Source organism: Aquarana catesbeiana, linkage group LG13 (genome assembly GCF_042186555.1).
Source record: "Aquarana catesbeiana isolate 2022-GZ linkage group LG13, ASM4218655v1, whole genome shotgun sequence".
Lineage (NCBI taxonomy): Eukaryota > Metazoa > Chordata > Amphibia > Anura > Ranidae > Aquarana > Aquarana catesbeiana.
Window position 1 is genome coordinate 194,355,940 of NC_133336.1, and position 23,694 is coordinate 194,379,633.

A 23,694-nucleotide genomic window follows, 5' to 3' on the forward strand; every position below is an offset into this window, starting at 1 on the left:
AATGAAGAAGAGAAGAAGAGAAGAAAAGAAGAAGAGAAGAGCGGGAGCCTCCCCCCCATGCCATGGGTGCGGAGCGGCCCGAGGAGAAGAAGACAGAAGACGCCGCGGAGGAGATGCTGGACGAGAACGCCGGAGGAAGAACCAGAAGAGCCAGAAGAACCAGAAGAACCAGAAGATGAAGGAAGATAGAAGAAAGAAGAAGCATTTAAATAAAGGAATTGTCAAAAACTGTCTCTTGTCATTTTTAACATTTTTGACACTTTCTTCGTGAAATGGTAGGGGTACTTATGTACCCCCTTATCATTTCACACAGGGGGGGGGCTGGGATCTGGGGGTCACCTTGTTAAAGGGGGCTTCCAGATTCCGATAAGCCCCCCGCCCGCAGACCCCCACAACCACCGGCCAGGGTTGTGGGGATGAGGCCCTTGTCCTCATCAACATGGGGACAAGGTGTTTTGGGGGGCTACCCCAAAGCACCCTCCCAATGTTGAGGGCATGTGGCCTGGTACGGTTCAGGAGGGAGGGGGGGCCGCACTCTCGTCCCCCCCTCTTTTCCTGCGGCCTGCCAGGTTGCGTGCTCGGATAAGGGTCTGGTATGGATTTTTGGGGGGACCCCACGCCGTTTTTTTTTTTTTTTTGGCGCGGGGTTCCCCTTAAAATCCATACCAGACCTGAAGGGTCTGGTATGGAATTTAGGGGGAACCCCACGTCATTTTTTTTTTTTTATTTTGGCCGGGGTTCCCCTTAATATCCATACCAGACCTGAAGGGCCTGGTATGGAATTTAGGAGGACTCCCACGTCATTTTTTTTTTTTAATTTTGGTTCGGGGTTCCCCTTTGGGGAATTCCCATGCCGTTTTTATCAATGAACTTCTATGTGTATTGTCGGCAATGCAATAGCCGCGAGTAGTTTTAAATGAGTTTTTTCCTTCAAAATGTCATTTTGCTGTCAGACTGTTCTAAACACAGGAAACATGCGCCCCTTTACAGGCATACTATAGACACCCCCCAGGTACGAAATTTAAAGGGATATTACACTTTTATTGTTTGACTTTAAGCATTATTAAAATCACTGCTCCTGAAAAAACGGCCGTTTTTAAAACTTTTTTTTGCATTGATCCATGTCCCCTGGGGCAGGACCCAGGTCCCCAAACACTTTTTATGACAATAACTTTCATATAAGCCTTTAAAATTAGCACTTTTGATTATTCATGTTCGTGTCCCATAGACTTTAACGGTGTTCGCATGTTCGAACGAACTTTTTTCCTGTTCGCATGTTCTGGTGCGAACCGAACAGGGGGGTGTTCGGCTCATCCCTATTAGCAAACATTAAATACATAGAATGTGATGTTAAAGGCTAAAACTTACCCAAATGTAGTCCTTCTGTAGGACTTGGATGATGGCATAACAGGCCTCTTGAATAATGATTCCCAGAGCCTGGGGGGAGATCCCAGTTGTAAACTCGAGGTCCTGGAGACTTCTCCCCATCACCAAGTACCGCAAGGTGGCGATGAGCCTTAGCTTGGGAGTAATGGCTTGCCTCATGCATGTGTCCTGCTTACTAATATAGGGGGTAAGCAAAGCCAATAGACGGCGAAAGCAGGGGTCAATCACCTGGAGATAATTCCTGAAATCATCAGGATTATTCTCCTGGAGCTCCAGCAACAAAGGCATATGACAGAATTGGTCACGATTAAGCAACCAATTCTTGGTCCAAGAACTTCTCCTCCCCCTGTTCCTGGACTGGACTTGGGTCAAAGCAATAACTCCAAGCCCAACAATAGCACGATCTCTCAGATGAGAACGCCACATGGCTAGTAGACGAATGGCCGTTCAGAAACAAACTGACAAGAACGCACTGAAAATCAGAAAGGGACCTGACAAGCATGACCTGAAAATCAGAAACGACCTGACAAGCACGCACTGAAAATCAGAAGCAAACTAAAAAGAACTCACTGAAAACAGAAACGACCTGACAAGCACGAGGCTGAAAAGCGCGAATCAAGACTCAACAAACTTCTACTAACACGAGATTAGCAGAAGGAGCCCAAAGGGTGGCGACAAGTTTGAGCCAACGTCCTTCGGACAAAATTCCACAGTTTTGTTGTCTAACAATACGATCGTGTGTACGAGGCTTAAGAGAGTGCTAACATGCTGCTAAATTACACAGCTTATCATAGACCTGGAGTTAACACTACACAGCAACTGAAAGCAGGAGTAAAACTCGGCTGTGTTAGAGAATGTTAAGAGAACTGTGATAATGCAAGAATTAACACAGTGTATTAAACATGCGCTTTGCTAAAAATCTACATATCCCTTTCATGACTAAGCCTATTTCTGACTTTTGTTGCTTGCAAGTTAAAATCCGTATTTTTTGCTAGAAAATTACTTAGAACCCCTAAACATTATATATATATATATATATATATATATATATATATATATATATATATATATATATATTATATAATTTTTTTTTTTTTAGCAGAGAATCTAGAGAATAAAATAGCTTAGGTTGTTGCAATATTTTATGTCACACTGTATTTGCGCAGCGGTCTTTCAAATGCAATTTTTTAGGAAAAAAGACACTTTTATGAATTAAAAAAACTAAACAGTAAAGTTAGACCAATTTTTTTGTATAATGTGAAAGATGATGTTATACCGAGTAAATAGATACCTAACATATCATGCTTTATAATTGCGCACACTTGTGGAATGGCGACAAACTATGGTACGTAAAAATCTCCATAGGCGGCACTTAAAAAAAATAACAGTTACCAGGTTAGTGTTACAGAGGAGGTCTCGTGCTAGAATCATTGCTCTTGCTCTGACGAGCGTCGATACCTCACATGTGTGATTTGAACACCGTTTACATATGCGGGCGCGATTTACGTGTGCTTTTTCTTTGCTGTGCGAGCTCGCGGGGACGGGGGGCGCTTTTAAAAAAATGTTTTTATTTTTTCTTATTTTTTTAATTTTTTTTTACATTGTCACTTTAAAAAAGAAAAAAATTGGATCACTTTTATTGCTGTCACAAGGGATGTAAACATCCCTTGTGACAGTAATAGGTGGTGACATGTACTCTTTATGGAGGGATCGGGGGTCTAAAAGACCTCAAATTCCTCCTTTGCACTTCAAAGTATTCAAATCACCAAAAACGGCGATTCTGAACACTGTCATTTTTTTCGTGATGTAGCTTCTGTGTTTACAGAAAGAAGACTGGAACAAAGCCGTTTCGTCTTACTCTAACCAGCAGAAGTGCAGAATCGTGTATTGGTGGCCCAGGAAGAGCGGCGGAATGTGGCGGGAGGGGGGTGTCCCCTCTTGCTCCTCCGGTATAACAGCCGAGCGGCTTTTAGCCGCATCGGTTGTTATCCCTGAAGAGCGGACCGCCCACTCTAAAAAAACAGTACGGGATGATGCCTGCAACTGCACACACTATCCCGGTATAACCCCCTAAAGCCGAGGCCGCCCGGCGGGAAGGAGATATTTAGAAAGAGAGATAATTCAATCAAGCTCCTAAAACAAATCCTGAGTATAGAGCTCCAATGTTGACAACAGAATCAAATACGTGCAAAACGGCAGAAAAAGTGAAACAAAAAAATACATCAGCACATTAATTATAAATTAAATAACCCTACTGGGTTGTGAACCCAGATCCCCAGTGCTATAGCTGGAAAAAGAGAGCTAAAAGTGCCAAAAATTCATAAATAAGGGAAATTAATCACAAACTAATAAAGCAATATGTGCAAAACAGCAAGTAATGAAATAAATATACTGTAATAAGCATGAAAAAAAAATGTATAAAAATGATAAAATATGACATTCAAAATCAAATAACCCTATTGGGTACTGAACCCAGATCTCCAGTGCTGCTAAAGAAAAAAAGCCCTTAACACGCTACAAGATTCAAAGCGTAAAAAAAATGAAAAATATATATATATATATATATATATATATATATATATATATATATATATATATATATAACCCTACTCGTTAGTGAACCAAGATCCCCTGTGCTGCAACAGTAAAAATGTGCTTAACACACTAAAAAGTTGTTATAAATAGCAATCTTTTGAATGACCCTAATGGGTTATGAGTGCAGATACCCAATGCAGCAAGGGTAAAAATACGTGCAAAAAGAGCCCCGAGGAAGTAACGTGATCTGTGACGCAACACGTCAGGAGAAAACGGGTGATGTCACTTCCGGTCACAGCTGAGCTTCTTGCTTATGATGCCCCTTTGAGTTTTCCCTATGCCATTTTTCATCTTTTTCATATAAGTTTTTGTTTGAGAATAAAATGTTATTTTAAAATACTGTACGACACCATGGGGTTAACTTACTAAAGGCAAATCCACTTTGCACTACGAGTGCACTTGGAAGTGCAGTCGCTGTAGATCTGAGGGGAAGATCTGAAATTAGGGGAAGTTCTGATGATTTTTTGGAGCTGGCTTTGAAATCATGGACACAATTAGGTTGGACCAGAAAAGGGCCGTCACCAAACTTCCATGTAATTGTCTACAATGTCTTTGTATGTTGTAGTATTACCGGCACCCTTCAAAAGAATCACCTTAATTCAACCATTTGGAGCCTGGGATGCCCACACACATTTGCCCAACAAGGGTACAGTATATATAAAAAAAGTATTTTGCTTTAGTCATTACGTTAACAAATTGGATTTTTAGTGTTTAAGTTGGACAAAATTACAAATATTCTGGTAGATAAACCAGTTTGCATACTCTGCATACATTTCTAAAGTATATAAGTGTATTTAGCGGTTTGGTTAAAGCACCACTTAAAAGATGAAACCCACTTGTTTGCTATTAGTCACTGCATCTTGCTTATACCCATTGACATTTGCACGAGCTTAATATGTGGACACAGAGATGACAGAAAATATATGTCTGACCTATAGCGTATTTTTGCAGGGAAGAATGCATTTCTCAAAATGTTAGCTGGTCAGCCTTAACCTCAAAGCTAACTATTACTGTTACACCCTTTACACATGTCACGTATCTGTGGTCTGTTCAATGGTCTAATCTCTCAAAATTGGGGACTGAAATGGAAAATGACCCAGACGAAGCATTTACCCAACCTGCAAATGAGGTTTGGTGCATTATCAGATTGTTGAAAGTTACTGAACGCAACACAAGTTCTCTGGACCTGTCTCAGTAGACCTCACTCATCTCATGAGTCATTAGTAGGGTCCTCCTAGGATCATTCAATTCTAATAATGATGTTCTTAGGGCAGAGTAGAATTTATTTTACAGGAAGGGCAAGAATGAGCAAAGCTTATTAAGAAGCAAAGGTGTCAAGGAGCCCATTTTGTGGCCTCAAAGTGATAAAAGCCCAACTAGAATACCTTCACCAAATTCTTTCCTACCACCCTCTGGTTGCATTCATGGTAGAGGTTGTGATCCTCATGCGGGAATGATTGACTGTTTGGGCAGAGGCAATCAATCAGTAGCTCTGCCAAAACACATATCCCACTTGTCAAAGCTCAATCTTGGCAGCAGAACCCAAAGGGAACCTGGAAGGACCCTGGGGCTTGAGAAAGGTAAGTATTCCAGTAGCATTTTTAGTGAAGAAGGGGGTGGAGTATAGCTAAACTTTCTGTAAAAATGTATGTCCTCATTAAATAATTGTATCAGCAGTAGGTGTCACATACTTTTTCCTTTAACAATGTGTTTAGAGGTGGGGAAATAGATATCTTGCTCTTGGGGCCTGAAAGTTATTTTGATTATTAAACTTAACATACTAGACTTAATCTTCATTTTTTTTTAACGCAATACTGTACTCCCTGTTTACAGTTTGCTCCCATTGGGGTAAACACAGTAGTTTACATATACTTATCAGTAATGTCCAAGTTTTTCTTATGAGGTGCCTTTTTCATATGTCCTTCATATGACATTATGTTTAATTTAAATGCTACTTGTATTTCAAAAGGAATGCTTTATGTTATCTCTATTTTGTTATTCTTGATAACTCAAAAAAAAAATCTTTAAAGTAAAAAAATAAATTAACATACTGGAAAAGGGTACATTTGCCGTAGTATAAAAGACACAACAAAATGAAGAACATACAGAAAAGAGACAATTCTTGCCTTAGGTGCCATAGAGTTTTTTTTTTGTTCCAGATCTCCAATTACAATGTCTTGTGAAGATCTAATTCAGCTTGTACAACGAGTACTGCAAGCTCCTATCTTAGAGCATTTGAAGGGCTTTCAATGAGCTTCAAGCTGTTTTCATGAAGCCTATAAAGGATAATTGTGTGTATGTATATATATATATATATATATATATACACACACACATATATACACATATATATACACACACACTATATTACCAAAAGTATTGGGACACCTGCCTAACAATAACAGCTTCAACTCTTCTTTGAAGGTTGTCCACAAGGTTTAGGAGTGTGTCTATGGGAATGTTTGACGATTCTTCCAGAAGCGCATTTATGAGGTTAGGCACTGATGTTGGACGAGAAGGCCTGGCTCGCAGTCTCGGCTCTAATTCATCCCAAAGGTGTTCTATCGTGTTGAGGTCAGGACTCTGTGCAGGCCAGTCAAGTTCCTCCTCCTAAACCTTATGGACAGCCTTGCCAGAAGAGTTGAAGCTGTTATAGATGCAAAGGGTGGGCCAACTCAATGTTGAACCCTACGGACTGAGACTGGGATGCCATCAAAATTCATGTGCGTGTAAAGACAGGAATCCCAATACTTTTGGTAATATTGTGTGTATATATATATAATTCATTTTTAAATTGCATGAATGATTTTATTTTATTCTATCAAAGGTTTGTATGTGTGTAACTGTTATTTTATGATATTTTATCCTTTACCACAAAACAACCACAGTTTTTTTTTAACTTGAAGTATACATATAAGCACTTCAAAAGTAGACTCCAACTTTGAAAGATAAATATCCATAGTAAAGTCTGTTTGTGAGTAGCATTTTATCATTAAAGCTTTTTAAACAAGTCCGCCAGTGAGCACTAATGCCGCGTACACACGGTCGGACTTTTCAGCTACAAAAGTCCGGCAGCCCGTCCGACAGACTTTCGACAGACTTTTGGTGGTAATATACCGCTTTGGATTATGTGATGATCTTTTAGTGTTCTGCTGCATTATTAATCTAATTTGTTTATTTACGCTGATTGTATCCCATATTTTTGATACACATAACCAGTCAGAAAAGATTATACAAGGTGCGGAAGTACATTAGAGCATGAGAACCCATATACATTGAACAGAGTCTAGCAAGGGTTCACATATATTGCAGGCCCCAAACACGAATAACGGTCATGTCTCAACCTGAGTTTGGGAAAATACCAAATTGACCAGGGGAATTTTCAGGTACAGGTATCAGAATGGTCCAATTGTTATGGAAATGATTTAAGAGCTTCAATCGAGCTCAAGGTTATCTGCTGCTGTCTCTAATTTGAAAAGTGTGGATATGCATGCATATAAAAGTAAACACTCTGAGACACGCTCAGAATTGCTAACTCATTACACTTCTAATTTATTCAAGGCGGTGTTAATGTTTTATACACACAAATACGTCATTGCTATGTTAGTCTAATAGGTACATCTCATTGGTTAAGAAGATAAAGAAGATGGAGAATTTTCATAACGAGGTTTGGCTCTCTTTGGTTTTATCTCCAGTTCCCCGTTCTTCTGATGTGTGGGATGCAGGGGGTACACGCCATCTTGAGAAAATATAGGAACAGAGCAAACCTGTATACTTATATAATGAGTAAGGAGAAAAATATGTATGCACATAAGAAAATAGACATTTTCAGATTACTATTATTATTATCTACATCACATTCCTTCACAATCCCCCCTAAAATGACTATTTTCTCTTTTCTGTCCCTAATACTAAAGGTCCCACTTTGGCCTGGCCCTTCTCCTCAGCAACTCTTTTAGGCCGTATATAGAATTGGGCAGTAACTGTTCACTTCCCTCCTCGATACAGCTGGAGAGGTGCAGTCAGGCGCTATCTATCCCTAAAACCCTATAGGATTGTGAGGTTATGGACAGGGAGTGACTGTAGGGGAGTGAAGGGTTTGTCATCTTCCATCATAAGGAGGTCCTCTTCTTCTTGGTGGAGAAATGTAGGTGTGCTATTGTCTACAGCCCTGCTCATTAACTTTTTACAAAAGGTAGAATACAGCATACAATCAGGGCTAAAAGAACCAGGATTATTAATACCGTTACCCGTATCTGGGCGAGCACCTTCTGCCACCCACTCATCCAGCTAAAGTATTGATCCCATGGGTCTGTGATACCTGAGTTCTTCAACTCCAGTGACAGATCTTCTAATTTCTTTATAGCTAGAGTAACCTTACCATTTGGGCCAGTATTATCAGGAATGTATGTACAACAGGTTCCCGTTTTTTCCTATGATTTTACAAAACACCTCCTTTCCCAGATAGCACCATGTCTAAGGCCATCAGGTCCTGGAATGTCATGTAGGAAGTGGGGGCTAACTGGTCAGCAATTCCCTGGAGGGCATCTTTAGTGTAATTTACAAATCTCTGTTGGTTATAATATGTGTAGTGTCAGGTCACCTAGAGGCTGGGTGACAGATGCACACGGTTGGGATCAGGAATGCACCGCAAGGTAGTGGTCCCTATGGCTGACTGCTGCGGATTGTACCCTGGGAGGTTCAGGAATCAGGTCTACTGGATCACTGACACAGATCCCACTGGGAGCTAGAGCATAGATTCCCCAGGGCGCGGAGTCTAAGAGCCAGCAGGTGTTCACCAGAGCCTCTAGTGGTGAGGATGGACTGCGCTGCAGTCTGGCTCCAGGTCGCGGCCCCCAGGGTCTCACAGCTCACGCTCACGGTAGACTACAGGAGAAGAGGAAGGAGGGAGCTGTCTGGAACATCAGGGTCACAGGCAAACAGGGATGGCCGGGAACAGGCCAAAGTCGGTAACAGAAATCAGATGTAGGAAACATAGCAAGTACACACAGAGGCTAACACACAGTGGTTGATCAGCACTGCTGGCTTGCAGTGCACAGGTTAATATAGGGTTCCCTGATAGGGCCTGGGGTGGGGCCATGCTTATAGGGGAGGTTACAAAAGCAGTCTGGTGAGGGTCAGCTGGTCTCTAGAGATGAACACATGGAGACAGGTATGCTGATCGACAAACTCTATTGCATAACCATGACATGTAGTTAATCCAATCTACATTCTTGCTGACAGTTGTTATGGGGATCAAAGACTCAAAACCAGCTTTTACCTGATCCCTGGCTTTAAACTCATCAGGGACCCCCCTTGTAACCCCTATGACATGTATGTATACATGAGGATCAAAAGCTTCCGGAGAGAGCTGCTCGCTTCCTCCTCTGACTGTGTGCTGGGTCAGTGCATGTATCAGGGGTATCTTTGGTTAGGATATGGGGCTTTCTATTTTCATCTTTTTTGTCTAATGCACTCTGTGGTTGCCCAGTCTGGCCCTGGGTTCCAACCCACTGGCCCCCACAGAAACCACAACTCTGTCCCCAGTAACTGTCTGTGTGGCATACATATATGTCCTTACCGTAAGGGATATCACTGTACCAATGGCATCACCATGAAGGGTCAAACGGACAAGGTACTATGTCACAGTAATCTAAGGTAAAGGTGGTCACATGTGTACCTGAAGAGTTACACCAAAATGTAATTATGTTATCATTTTTGTGATGGCCACCTCCTGGGCCCCTCCCCCTAGATCAAACAGAAAAAGGATATGCAGCACCCGAAAACACGCTCTCCTGCAGTGATAAGCGTGCATTCAGGTGTTCTTCCTGGCCAACTTGACTGAGGTGGCTGTGGTCACCAAAACTTGGAATGGACCATCATAACTTGGCTCAAGGATCTCCAGACAGTAGTTGGTGTGTTCCTGTATCTAATTCAGGATCTGGAATGGAAGAAAACACCTGGACATGCATTCAGGTTAATTCTCGTGATAATGTGGTTACATAATTAGTCAACACATCAGACTGTAACTGTAACTGTTGTGGAAAGTAACAACCAAGTCTGGGAGCTGAACCAAACAAAATTTCATAAGGGTATAGGGCATGTTTCCCCTGGGGGTGTGTCTGACACTGAACAGGGCAATGGGCTAACTGTCTGGCCAACTCATGTTAGTCTCTTGGGCCATCTTTAACATCCTGTTTTTAGTGTCCCATTCATCCTTTCTACCTTCCCGCTACTTTGAGGGTGGTATGGGATGTGTAGTGCCAACTGAACCCCCAGTGCTGCCCAAATCTCTTTAGTAAGGGTTGTTGTTAGGGCTGGTCCCTGATCTCTCAATATCACCTCTGGGACCCCAAATTTACATACTATCTCACTCAGTAGTTTCTTAGCTGTGGTCCTGGCAGTCATGACCACTTCCACTAGGGCGTATTCGAATCTGCCACTTCTTGGCACTTGAGAATGATCAATTTGCATCCTCTGGAATGGGGTATAGGGCTTTTGCCAAGGGCTTCTTCTGTGCATCCTGGGTTACATTTGGTGCAGATAATGCATGATCTGCAGAAGCTGTCGGTCAGTGGAGTAACTCTTGGTGCAACACTTGTTGATAAGAGAGTTCATAAAAGTCTTTGTCAAGTGGGCAGCTCCATGTGCCCATTGCACCACAGCTGGGTACATACTCCTGGGTAGACAAGGCTTCTTGTTGCACTCGAATAGTCCATTCCTGAGAGTTGCTCCTCTCCGTTTCCAGTTTTCCTTCTTATCCGGACTTGTTGTTTCCTGTAGTTCTTTTAGATAAACTCTGTCCACTGGGAAAGTCTGTAAGGTAAGCACGGGGTGGTCTTCTTCTACCACCCTGCTGTCCACTTCCCGCGGACCACCAGCTGTCTGTTTGGCAGCTGTATTGGCTCGATGATTGCCTTAAGCTTCCTTTGAGTTCATTTTGTCGTGTGCTTTTACTCAGAATAGTCACTTGGGTTGGGAGAAGCAAGGCATCGATCAAGTTTTCACAGGTGTTCCTGCAGCCATCAGGAATCCTCTGTCCTAGATAACACCATAATCATGGGCAATGCTGAAAGCATATCTTGAGTCCATGAATGTTGGCTCTTTTTCCCTCTGCCCATTTACGTGCTGTAGTAAGTGCTTATAGCTCTGCCTCCTGTGTAGACATCACCGGTGTTAAGGCTTCAGCTTGTAGAACAGTGTTTTCAGTGGTGACCGCGTGTCCTGTGTGGTCATGGGGTGACAAGTCAAGACTCTACTCCTCCTCCTCCTTTCCCCCCTCGAGAAGTGGAAGAAGGGTGGTAGGGTTCAGTGTTTGACAACTTAATAGAGTAATGCTGTCCAGTAGGAGGGAACACAGGAGTCTCAAGTGTCTGGTAGTGGACAAGTGTTTCGGCTGGATCTTGGTTGAATATGGCAACAACGTCATGGGGAACAAGCAGAACGAGGCAGTGTCCGAGGACCAAGTTCAAAGTTTTGTCAAGCAAGGCTTGTGTAGCAAATCCAGCTCGCAGACACAATAGGCCTCCTCTTGCTACCGCATCCAGCTGACAGGAATAATATCCTATGGGGCGTAGGCTGATGCCGTGTGATTGGGTGAGTACACCTGCAGCATGTCCCAGACGTTCGGATACAAAGAGCTTGAGCGTTTTGTCGTAGTCTGGGAGCCCTAGCGCCTGAGATGGCACACTTGAGGGCCTCAAACTTAGATATTTCTTCAGGAGACATCTGGAAGGGGTCTGATTGCAGAGCATCAGTAGGAAGGCTTCTGGAATCCATGCTCTGCACTAGGAAATTAGTCAAAGGAAAATGACAGGTGTTGAGCACCACTGCATTTTGGGCTTTGTGGTTCTGCAGCCCTGGTTGGCAAGATAGCACAACAGGCTTTCTGAGGTGACTTCAACAGGGGGTAAGTCAGCTGCACAAAGGATAAGGTCATCAACATGTTGGAAGAGAATCACTTCCGGGTGTTCCTCTTGTCATGTGTCAAGGATGATAGCCATAGCTTTTGCAAACTGGCTTGGAAAGTTCTGTGCCCCTTGTGGCACAACTGTTTAGGTATTTTGCCGTTTCTTTCCGTGGATGAATGCAAAAAGGTACCAGCAGGAGGGGTGAGGGTGGACACTGAAGAAAACGTTTGTAAGGTCCACCTCTGTGAGGTATTTTGCAGTCAAAGGCATCCACAGTAGGTACCTGGTTCTCTTTTTAGGATTCTCTTCTTGGGGTTATTGTGGTTTCCGGGGCAATGAAGCGCCCTCTTTTAGCTTGACTGAAACTGGTGGCACCTTTAAGTTACCGTTGTCTTCCGGTCCTGTGGACCATAGGCACGCAGGGATTCTGTCAAGTACTTCCTGCAGTATTGAACTTGAAGTTTTTGCTTCATTAAGTGTCATCAGGAGAGGCAGAGAACACAAAGCAGATGAGTCTTCTAAAGATAGGGGAGTATGTAACTTCATCCCCCCTTCAGGCGTGTCCTGATTGAGGCCTGTAGTCTGGACAACACATCAGCTCCTAGTAGATTCAAGGGACATGTAGAGGACACCATAAATCTGGCAAGCAAATCAGGAAGTGGAAAGGAAAGAATTATTAGGCAGGTTCACCGCCCTCAACACACTTTTGGCTGCACCCCTGTCAATGATGAAAGTGGTAGGTTTTTCGTCTGGGACATCTTGGGGCTCTGCATTCTTTTTTGAAGTGACCCCGTTTCCCACAGTTGTAACAGGTGATCCTTTCCCTGGTATTGAGCAGTGGTGGTGGACTAGTGTAGGCGGGATCTTCATCATGGGTTACCATGAGGGGCGTTGGTTTTTTACCTTTTTGATTTTCTATACCTCTGGTCACCAACAACAAATCAGACATTTTCATTGAATGGTATTCAGGGCGGGCCACCATCAGGCCTTTTCTGTTATCCTCTCTGAGCCCTGAAACAAAAGCAGTTGATAACATGTGTGTGTGTGCCTTTATGAGTCTAGCATGATACTTCTTCACAGACTCCCCTTTATCTTGGGTAATATCTTGGATTGTGGTCTTCTGATCCGTCAACTTCTCCTTTGCCCAGTCGTGGAGTTGTGCACAGAACTCCACGCCTGAGGTGTAGGAAGTGGCACTTGTCAGGCAGGCATCATTGAAGGCCATCTGCATGACTGGCCAAAAGACATATCCTGCTTTGATTTGGCATAGGCTGATCAAGTCTCTCCAGGCAGCTGAGTAAGTTTCTTGTATCTGCACTATCCTGTGGTAGAAGGGAATTGGCTGCTTCTCTGGGTCAGGCAGACTTGTCACTAAGGCCGCTGTTTGTGATAGAGTAAAAGTGACATACATCACTGGTGCCCCTTCTGGTAACCGAGACTGTTGTTGGGGCAGGGGCTGGCAAGGGGCACTGTTCTTTACGGTTGCCAGCATGTGTTTGAGATCCTCTCGGAACTGAGAGCCTGGAGCCGGATTGGGGGTTAAATCAGTGGGTGGCCTTGCTGCCTGCTGTCGGGCTTCCCACTCAGATGCTTCTTCATCATTAACATATCCGGCTTGGGAATGTGATGCTCCCGTATTGGGGAAGACAGGTGTGTGGTATGAACCATCTTGGTTTAAAACAGGGAGGGCTTGGTACAGGCTGTTTAAGCTTACTGGGTGTACCAAGATGGCCGCCGGCAGGAAGTGCACTGGACTGGGTAGAAAGTGAAGGCATGGGTGCACTAAGATGGCCGCCGGGCTGAGTTGTCACAGTGGGTTGTGCTTGGGTGGTGAGAAAGGAGTGGTTGTTAGACGGAGGGCAGTGCTGTCCCTCCCCTCCTTTGTTTCAAGTTCCAACATATCATCAGCTCTGTGATACACATACATAATACAATCGCCATCTTTCTTAACTTCCTTTATCCAATTTTCTTTATCACACAGGATTTTTCTCCCTGTTTTCTTCAGCAACATAACTTTCGCCACTTCTTTCAACTTTGTTAACTATTTCAACATCTTCTTTGCAATATCACTTTCATTACAATATCACTTTCTCTCGTATAACCAAGGGGTTAATATTTTTCTCAGCGTTCTTATCAGCAAATTCCTTCGGTGGGAGCTCATAAGACTAATGTACGGTTAATCTCAGAACAAGAACAAACACATCAGGGGTAGTGAGGAGCAACGGCCCGCGACCCAACAGATCTCCCGGGCAGCCCCCCTCCGACCTTAACCAGTCCCCACCCCCTCTCGTGTATATAGCAAACAATAAACCACAAATACAATCACGACAGGACATTACACCTGCCACTCTTCGAACTGCAAAACTTCAGCAGGCTAAAATAACCACAAGGGCAGACCACCCTGCAAAAATAAACCCGTTTATAGACGTTTTTTTTTTTTTTTTTTACTGTTACCCGCTCTACACCAAGAGGCCGACAACTCGTCTTGGGGTGAGACTTCTGTAACACTCTCAGACTGCAAAGCCAGCAGCTGAGACAACCCTCAAAGGTTCATCGAACCCAGAGTACACCCGTCCATAACGTTTGCCACACGGGAAACAATCTCATTCCAGAGGCCGACAGCTCATCTGGAGATGAGACCACACATTCACGCATGTAGCACCCTTAGACTGCTGAGTTTCGCAGCCCAAAGAATGGCAGACAGTGAACAAATACAGTCAGCAGAAACCCATTGGCAGGTTCGTTAAAACAACCTCAGGCGAGGAAATACCTGCCTCTAAGACAGTCTCAGCATACCGACAGAATCCAGCCGTCAACCGAAAGATAAGAGAGTCGTACAGGGGTAAGAATATAAATCAACTCACCGGTACTGTTAGGGCTGCGCAAACCCCACTCTCATTAATCAGTTAACGCCCGAATGCTTGTCGCGGTATAACTTCGACTGTAGCCTGAGGTCCCGGGTTTCGGCACCATCTGTTATGGAAATGATTTAAGAGCTTCAATCGAGCTCAAGGTTATCTGCTGCTGTCTCTAATTTGAAATGTGTGGATATGCATGCATATAAAAGTAAACACTCTGAGACACGCTCAGAATTGCTAACTCATTACACTTCTAATTTATTCAAGGCGGTGTTAATGTTTTATACACACAAATACGTCATTGCTATGTTAGTCTAATAGGTACATCTCATTGGTTAAGAAGATAAAGAAGATGGAGAATTTTCATAACGAGGTTTGGCTCTCTTTGGTTTTATCTCCAGTTCCGCGTTCTTCTGATGTGTGGGATGCAGGGGGTACACGCCATCTTGAGAAAATATAGGAACAGAGCAAACCTGTATACTTATATAATGAGTAAGGAGAAAAATATGTATGCACATAAGAAAATAGACATTTTCAGATTACTATTATTATTATCTACATCACATTCCTTCACACAATCATTGATCCCTGTACCAATCCTGATACTTTTTCATATGAGAGGCTCATGTAAGTTTGACTTCCCTGACCCATGATTGAAATGTAAGAGGTGGCACCTGACGAGCCCATGGCTGAGTCTGATAAAAAAAAAAAAAACACACAAAGCTAGTGTGAAACTTAATGCTAAAAACCTAATAGTTGTAAAAGTGGCGAATAAACACACATAAGTCTGGTTAGCGATATAAAAGCGACATGAAAAGAATAAATTATGTGAATAACAGTTATCAATGAAAGAAAGAAAGTACATCTTGATAGAATGTTCTGGGGGGTGAACCCCTTTAAGTAAGTCTCTGGTGTAAATGCTGCAGAAGCTAGAGTGGCTGATTCAGGCGTGGGCTGGGGACTCGGAGACTGTGAGATATAAGAGGGCAGGAAAATGAAAGAGAAGCGCCAGGCCAATCCTAGTGCAGCATTATTTTGTTTTATTATAAAAAGGCAAAGTTATAACAGTAAAAAATGCACTCACATAGTGCTCAGTAGGTGGGGGCTTGCCACGTCCAGCATTGGAACAGAACCCCCGGTGAATCCCATAGATGTAGAGACATGAGCGCCGTATGTTAGCGGGGAGCTGAAGCCTCGAGGGACCTCGAGCGCCGGCGTCCTCCCTACTGAGCACTATGTGAGTGCATTTTATACTGTCATTACCTTGCTTTTTTTTTAATAAAATAATGCTGCACTAGGATTGGCCTGGCGCTTCTCTTTCTTTTTACTGCCCTCTTATCCGTTGCAATTTTTAATTCCACATGGTTTTTGTGCAGCGGTTTTTCAAACGCAATTTTTTTTTTTACAAAAAAAACCCCATAATATACCGTATTTATCAGCGTATAACACGGACTTTTCCCCCTTAAAATCAGAGGAAAATCACGGGTGCATGTTATACGCCGATCCCCTGCGATTCCCCGCTGACTGTGAGCAGAGCAATCGCCAGCCGCCGATATACGTAGATAGCCAAGTGTACTTGGCTAGGTTCGGGTAGCTCCGCTCAGTCACGCCCAGTCCCACCCTATGATGGACACAGGCACTGGGCGTGACTGTGAGCGGAGCTAGCCGAACCTAACCGAGTACACTCGGCTATCTGTATATTGGCGGCGCTCAGCTCCGCTCAGTCACGCCCATCCCGGGCGGGACTACGAGTGGAGCCGAAAGTGTCCGAGAGCCGCCGAGAAGAGCCAAGGACCGGCTCTGTGTGTCTCGGCGGCTCCATTTTCAAACTGCAGTGACACTGGCAAATCACTGCAGTTTAACTGCAGCCTGGGCAAGGCTGCAAATGGACAATGACAAAACAGGAGATGGGCACTGATAAGGCTGCAAGGCTGCAAATAGACACTGATCAGGCTGCAAGGCTGCAAATGACTGCAAGGCTGCAAATCACACCAAGGCTGCAAATCACACCAAGGCTGCAAATGACACTGGACAAGCATGCAGATGGATGGTGTGCAAAGCTACAGATGGACACTGATAAGGCTGCATTGATGGGCATTTAAATGTAAGTTTTTTTCCTTAAAACTTTTTTCCTTAAAATTCCCTGCTAAACTTGGGGTGCGTGTTATACGCCGGCACGTGTTATAAGCCGATAAATACTGTATACCCCAATTTTTTTGGTATAATATGAAAGATGATGTTATGCTGAGTAAATAGATACCTAACATGTCATGCTTTAAAATTATGTGCACTCGTAGAATGCTGCCAAACTTCAGTACTTAAAAATCTCTATAGGCGATGCTTTAAAAATTTCTACAGGTTACCAGTTTAGAGTTGCAGAGGAGGTCTAGTGCTAAACTTATTGCCCTCGCTCAGACATTCGTGGCAATGCCTCACATGTGTGGTGCAAACACCGTTTACATACCCTGTTTCCCCTAAAATAAGACCTAGCATGACTGTCGGCGATGGCTTTAATATAAGCCCTACCCCCCAAATAAGCCCTAGTTAAAGTCTTTGTAGGTCTTATTTTCAGGGTAGGGCTTATTTTAGGGGAAACAGGGTAGGGCTTATTTGGAGGGTAGGGCTTATATTGCAGCCATCACCGACAATCACACTAGGTCTTATTTTAGGGGAAACAGGGTATGTGGGCACGACTTACGTATGCGTTCACCGCTGCAAGCAAGCACATGGGGACGGGGCAGCTTTAACGGCTTGCTGACCATATACTGTAAATATACGGCGGCAATGTGGCTCTCCTGCGCAGGATCACGTACCTAGTACGTAAACCTGCATTTCTCGGGTCTGGTGCTCGCGCCACCAGCAGCCCGCTCCCTTTGTGATTAGACACAAGGGGAGCTGATTGGTGGGTAAGGAGGACTCAATATCTGCCGGCACCCACCTATACTTCGGTACACTGACAAAATGGTGGTCTCCCTATGTAAACTAGGCAGATCGCCATTCTGTGAGTACAAAAGACATGGATCCTGTGTCTCTGCTAAGCAGAGACACCGATCCATGCCTTCACCTAGTACAAGCACCTCCCTCCCACACAATAGTAAAGCACTGGTCAGGCAGACATTTAACCCTCTAATCACCCCTGATGTTAACCCCTTCCCTGCCAGTGTCATTGCATACTTTTTAGCACTTATCACTGTATTAGTTAGTGTTCCCAAAAAAGTTGTAGTTTGATTGGTTGTTGATGTTGTCATTGGCAAAGATGACACAGGCAGAAAAGATCCTGAGTATCTGATCCACTTTAATGGTTGGAATCGAAGCTATGCTCACGGAGGGAGATCGCATGCTTGCTATCAGGACCCACGTTTATAGGCTCTACATCCTTAGCATCATCTAGTAAAGATTTGCACCGCCTGACCTGGATATCATTCTGAGATGTGCCTTATTGTGCCTTCCATCTGGTAAGCACATATGTTTGGTGGTGGAGGATCATCTTACAGAGTGTGTTTGTCATTCCACTCTTTTTCCTGACCCTCACGGATAATTACCAGAGGATTCCTCTCATCTTTCTTGCACTTATGGACTTTATATCACAATTATTATGATTTGATGTGGTTTAGATACACTTTGTGGGTTTATTGTGCACATTAATTTATTGCACACAAGTCATTTTTTGTTATTTCACGTATAGCGCAGTTCTTTCTTTTTGTTTTTCCTTGTGGTGCCAATCAGTGCCCATTTGTGGGCACTGATTGGCACAGATCGGGCATAATATGCACATGTGGATGGCCATGGGGTACATACCTGGCCATCCACATGTTGCCCCCTTCCCTGGTGGTCCTAGTGCGTCCCTGGTGGTCCAGTGTGGTCATCTGAGGGGGGGCTGCGCTGATAAACAATCAGCGCAGACCCCCCCTGTCAGGAGAGCCGCCGATCAGCTCTCCTCTACTCTCGTCTGTCAGACGCGAGTGAGGAAAAGCCGATCAACGGCTCTTCCTATTGACATAGTGATCAGCCGTGATTGGACATGGCTGATCATGTGGTAAAGAGCCTCCCCATGAGGACCCTCACCTAGAACCAGAGTGTTTTTAACTACCGGCTGGCCAGAGCCAGAAGAGTGGTAGAGAATGCTTTCGGCATAATGGCCAGCCGGTTCCGCCTATTCCTCACTGCCATCAACATGGCGAAATATAAACTAAACCACATCGTACTTGCATGCTGCATTATGCACAGCTTTTTAAAAAATGCTACAAACTATGTGGTCTCAATTGGGCCTGAGGCCGGATTTCCCGATCAGTCAACCTTGATGACACTTGAACCTGGCCGTCCTGGCTTGCCCCCCCAAAGCGCACACGAAGTGCGGCAAAAATATATGGAATACTTTGCGGGTAGGGGGGCCATTGATATGCCAGCAAATATCTGATATATTTTTAAAAGAAATCTTCTTTTAAACAGAACTAATATTTCATATGATTTACTGCTTGTGTTTCTTTTAGCTGTCTCCTAGAGTCTCCAATGGGCTTTTCTTTTTGGCCATTTTCTTCAATAGTGCAAATGTAATTTTTTTGATACATGAGGTGACAATCTCTTCTTCAGCTATTATGTCATGGGTCTGCTAAACACACACATTGTTTTTGTTGTTAATGTATGTAATGCATTAATGATAAAAAAAAAAAATCATCCTTTTCAGCACCGTGAATTAATTGTTTTCAGTCCTGAAAATGTCCTGATTAGGGCACATTTTACAGCACTGTGGGGGTTATTTACTAAAGGAAAATCCACTTGGCACTACAAGTACACTTTCAGAGCACTGAAAGTGCACTTGTAGTGCCAAGTAGATTTGCCTTTAGTAAATAACCCCCATTGCCACTGTAAACACCAACTTACTCCAAAAACTGGTATTGAGCATTGAAAGAAGAAGCCACACATTGTTGAGTAGAAAACATTTTACTCAAAGCACATTCACATGTGCGTTAGTAAAGGGTTTTTGAACAAACCAACATCTTTGATGTATAACATTTTTTTGAGGTTTGACATTAGAAATATCATTTTTTTGGTTAAACAGGCATGTTTCAAACCATAACATACACAACTCAGGAATAGGGATCAGCCGAACACCCCCCGGTTCGGTTCGCACCAGAACCTGCGAACGGACCGAAAATTTGCACGAAGGTTAGAACCCCATTGATGTCTATGGGACTCGAACGTTTGAAATCAAAAGTGCTAATTTTAAAGGCTAATTTGCATGGTATTGTCCTAAAAAGGGTTTGGGGACCCAGGTCCTACCCCAGGGGACATGTATCAATGCAAAAAAAACTTTTAAAAACGGACGTTTTTTCGGGAGCAGTGATTTTAACCACTTGACAACTGGGCATTTAAACCCCCTCCCTAACCAGACCAATTTTCAGCTTTCGGTGCTCTCACATTTTGAATGACAATTACTCAGTCATGCAATTTTGTACCCATATGAAATTTTTGTCCTTTTTTTCACACAAATAGAGCTTTCTTTTGGTGGTATTTAATCACTGTTGGGTTTTTTATTTTTTGCGCTATAAAAGAAAAAAGACTGAAAATTCAGTAAAAAAATAAAATTTTCTTTGTTTCTGTTATAAAATTTAGCAAATTTAGTAATTTTTCTTCATAAATTTTGGCCACAATTTATACTGCTACATATCTTTGGTAAAAATAAGTACAAATCGGTGTAAATTATTTGGTCTTTGTGAAAGTTAGAGAGTCCAAAAGCTAAGGTGCCAATATCTGAAAATTGATCACACCTGAATTACTGACGGCCTATCTATATTCTTGAGACCCTAACATGTCAGAAAAGTACAAATGCCCCCCAAATGACCCCTTTTTGGAAAGAAGACATTCCAAGGTATTTAGTAAGAGGCATGGTGAATTTTTTGAAGTTGTCATTTTTTCCCACGATTCTTTGCAAAATCAAGATTTTTTTTTCCACAAAAATGTCATATTAGCAGGTTATTTCTCACACACCGCATATGCATACCACAAATTACACCCCAAAACACATTCTACTATTACTCCAGAGTATGGAAATACCACATGTGTGAGACTTTTACACAGCGTGGCCACATACAGAGGCCCAACATGCAGGGGAGCACCTCCAGGCGTTCTAGGAGCACCCAGGCCAATTCTGACATTTCTCTCCTACATGTAAAAATCATCATTTATTTGCTAGAAAATTACATAGAACCCCAAAACATTATATATGTTTTTTTAGCAAAGACCCTAGAGAATACAATGGCGGTTGTTGCAACTTTTTATCTTGCACGGTATTTGCGCAGCAATTTTTTGAACGCTTTTTTTTTGGAAAAAAAACAGTTTTGTGCTTTAAAAAAAAAACAAAATCAGTAAAGTTAGCCCAATGTTTTTGCATAATGTGAAAGATGAAGTTACACCGAGTAAATAGATACCTAACATGTCACCCTTCAAAATTGCACACGCTCGTGGAATGGCGCCAAACTTCACTACTTAAAAATCCCCATAGGCGACGCTTTAAAATTTTTACTGGTTACATGTTTTGAGTTACAGAGGAGGTCTAGGGCCAAAATTATTTCTCTCGCTCTAACGTTCGCACCGATACCTCACATGTGTGGTTTGAACACCGTTTTCATATGTGGGCGGGACTTACGTGTGCATTCGCTTCTGCATGTGAGCACACGGACAGGGGCGCTTTAAAATTTTTTTTTTTTTATTGTTCATTTTACTTTATTTATTTTAGTTTGACACTTTTTTCCAAAAAAAACTTTTTTTGATCACTTTTATTCCTATTACAAGGAATGTAAACATCCCTTGTAATAGGACATGACAGGTCCTCTTAACAGTGAGATATGGGGTCAATAAGACCCCACATCTCACCTCTAGGCTGGGAAGCCTGAAATAATAAAAAAAAAAAAATGATCCTGGCTTCGATCGTAGCGGTGAGACGGTAGAAGCATCGGAGGGCGGCGGGAAGGGGGGGAGGTCCCCTCTCGCCTCCCATAAGAACGATCAAGCAGTGGAACAGCTGCTATGATCATTCCTATGGTGCAGGGAATCGCCGGCTGAAAAAGCTGATATCTGAATGATGCCTGTAGCTGCACCCATCATTCAGATATCCCCGCACAAAGTCAAGGATGTCATATGACGGCCGGCGGGAGGGAAGTGGTTAAAACACTTTTTTTTTTTTAACACAAAGTTGTCCATTTATACAATATTTCTACCACATAACATGTACATACCAAAAATGACACCTCAAAATAGATTCTCCTACTCTTCCTGAGTACGGCGATACCACATGTGTGAGACTTCCACAGCCTGGCCACATACAGAGGCCAAGTACAGCTGAATATGGCCGAGCATGGCTGAGCATGGCTGCGTATGACTGCGCATGGCAGGGTATGGCTGCGCATGGCTGGGTATGGCAGGGTATGGCTGCGCATGGCTGGATATGGCTGCGTATGGCTGCGCATGGCAGGGTATCGCCGAGTATGACTGGGTATGGCTGGGTATTGCAGAGTATGGCTGGGTATTGCAGAGTATGACTGGGTATGACTGGGTATTGCAGGATATTGCGGGGTGTTGCAGAGTATTGCAGGGTGTTGCGGAGTAGTACAGAGTAGTGCAGAGTATTGCGGGGTGTTGTGGAGTAGTGCAGAGTATTGCGGGGTGTTGCAGGGTATTGAAGAGTATTGCGGGGTATTGCAGGATATTGCAGAGTATTGTGGAGTATTGCAGAATATTGTGGGGTGTTGCGGAGTATTGTGGGGTATTGCAGAGTATTGTGGGGTAATGCGGGGTATTGCAGAGTATTGTGGGGTGTTGCGGAGTAGTGCAGAGTATTGCAGAGCATTGTGGGTTTTGCAGAGTATTGTGGGGTATTGCAGAGTATTGTGGGGTATTGTGGGGTATTGAGGGGTATTGTGGGGTATGGCAGAGTATTGTGGGGTATTGTGGGGTATGGCAGAGTATTGTGGGGTATTGCGGGGTATGGCAGAGTATTGTGGGGTATTGCAGAGTATTGTGGGGTATTGTGGGGTATGGCAGAGTATTGTGGGGTATTGCGGGGTATTGTGTGGTATGGCAGAGTATTGTGGGGTATTGTGGGGTATGGCAGAGTATTGTGGGGTATTGCGGGGGTATGGCAGAGTATTGTGGGGTATGGCAGAGTATTGTGGGGTATTGTGGGGTATGGCAGAGTATTGTGGGGTATGGCAGAGTATTGTGGGGTATTGCGGGGTATGGCAGAGTATTGTGGGGTATTGCGGGGTATGGCAGAGTATTGTGGGGTATGGCAGAGTATTGTGGGGTATTGCGGGGTATGGCAGAGTATTGTGGGGTATTGCGGGGTATTGTGTGGTATGGCAGAGTATTGTGGGGTATTGTGGGGTATGGCAGAGTATTGTGGGGTATGGCAGAGTATTGTGGGGTATTGTGGGGTATGGCAGAGTATTGTGGGGTATGGCAGAGTATTGTGGGGTATTGTGGGGTATGGCAGAGTATTGTGGGGTATGGCAGAGTATTGTGGGGTATTGCGGGGTATGGCAGAGTATTGTGGGGTATTGCGGGGGTATGGCAGAGTATTGTGGGGTATGGCAGAGTATTGTGGGGTATTGTGGGGTATGGCAGAGTATTGTGGGGTATGGCAGAGTATTGTGGGGTATTGCGGGGTATGGCAGAGTATTGTGGGGTATTGCGGGGTATGGCAGAGTATTGTGGGGTATGGCAGAGTATTGTGGGGTATTGCAGGGTATGGCAGAGTATTGTGGGGTATTGCGGGGTATGGCAGAGTATTGTGGGGTATGGCAGAGTATTGTGGGGTATTGCAGGGTATGGCAGAGTATTGTGGGGTATTGTGGGGTATGGCAGAGTATTGTGGGGTATTGCGGGGTATGGCAGAGTATTGTGGGGTATTGCGGGGTATTGCGGGGTATGGCAGAGTATTGTGGGGT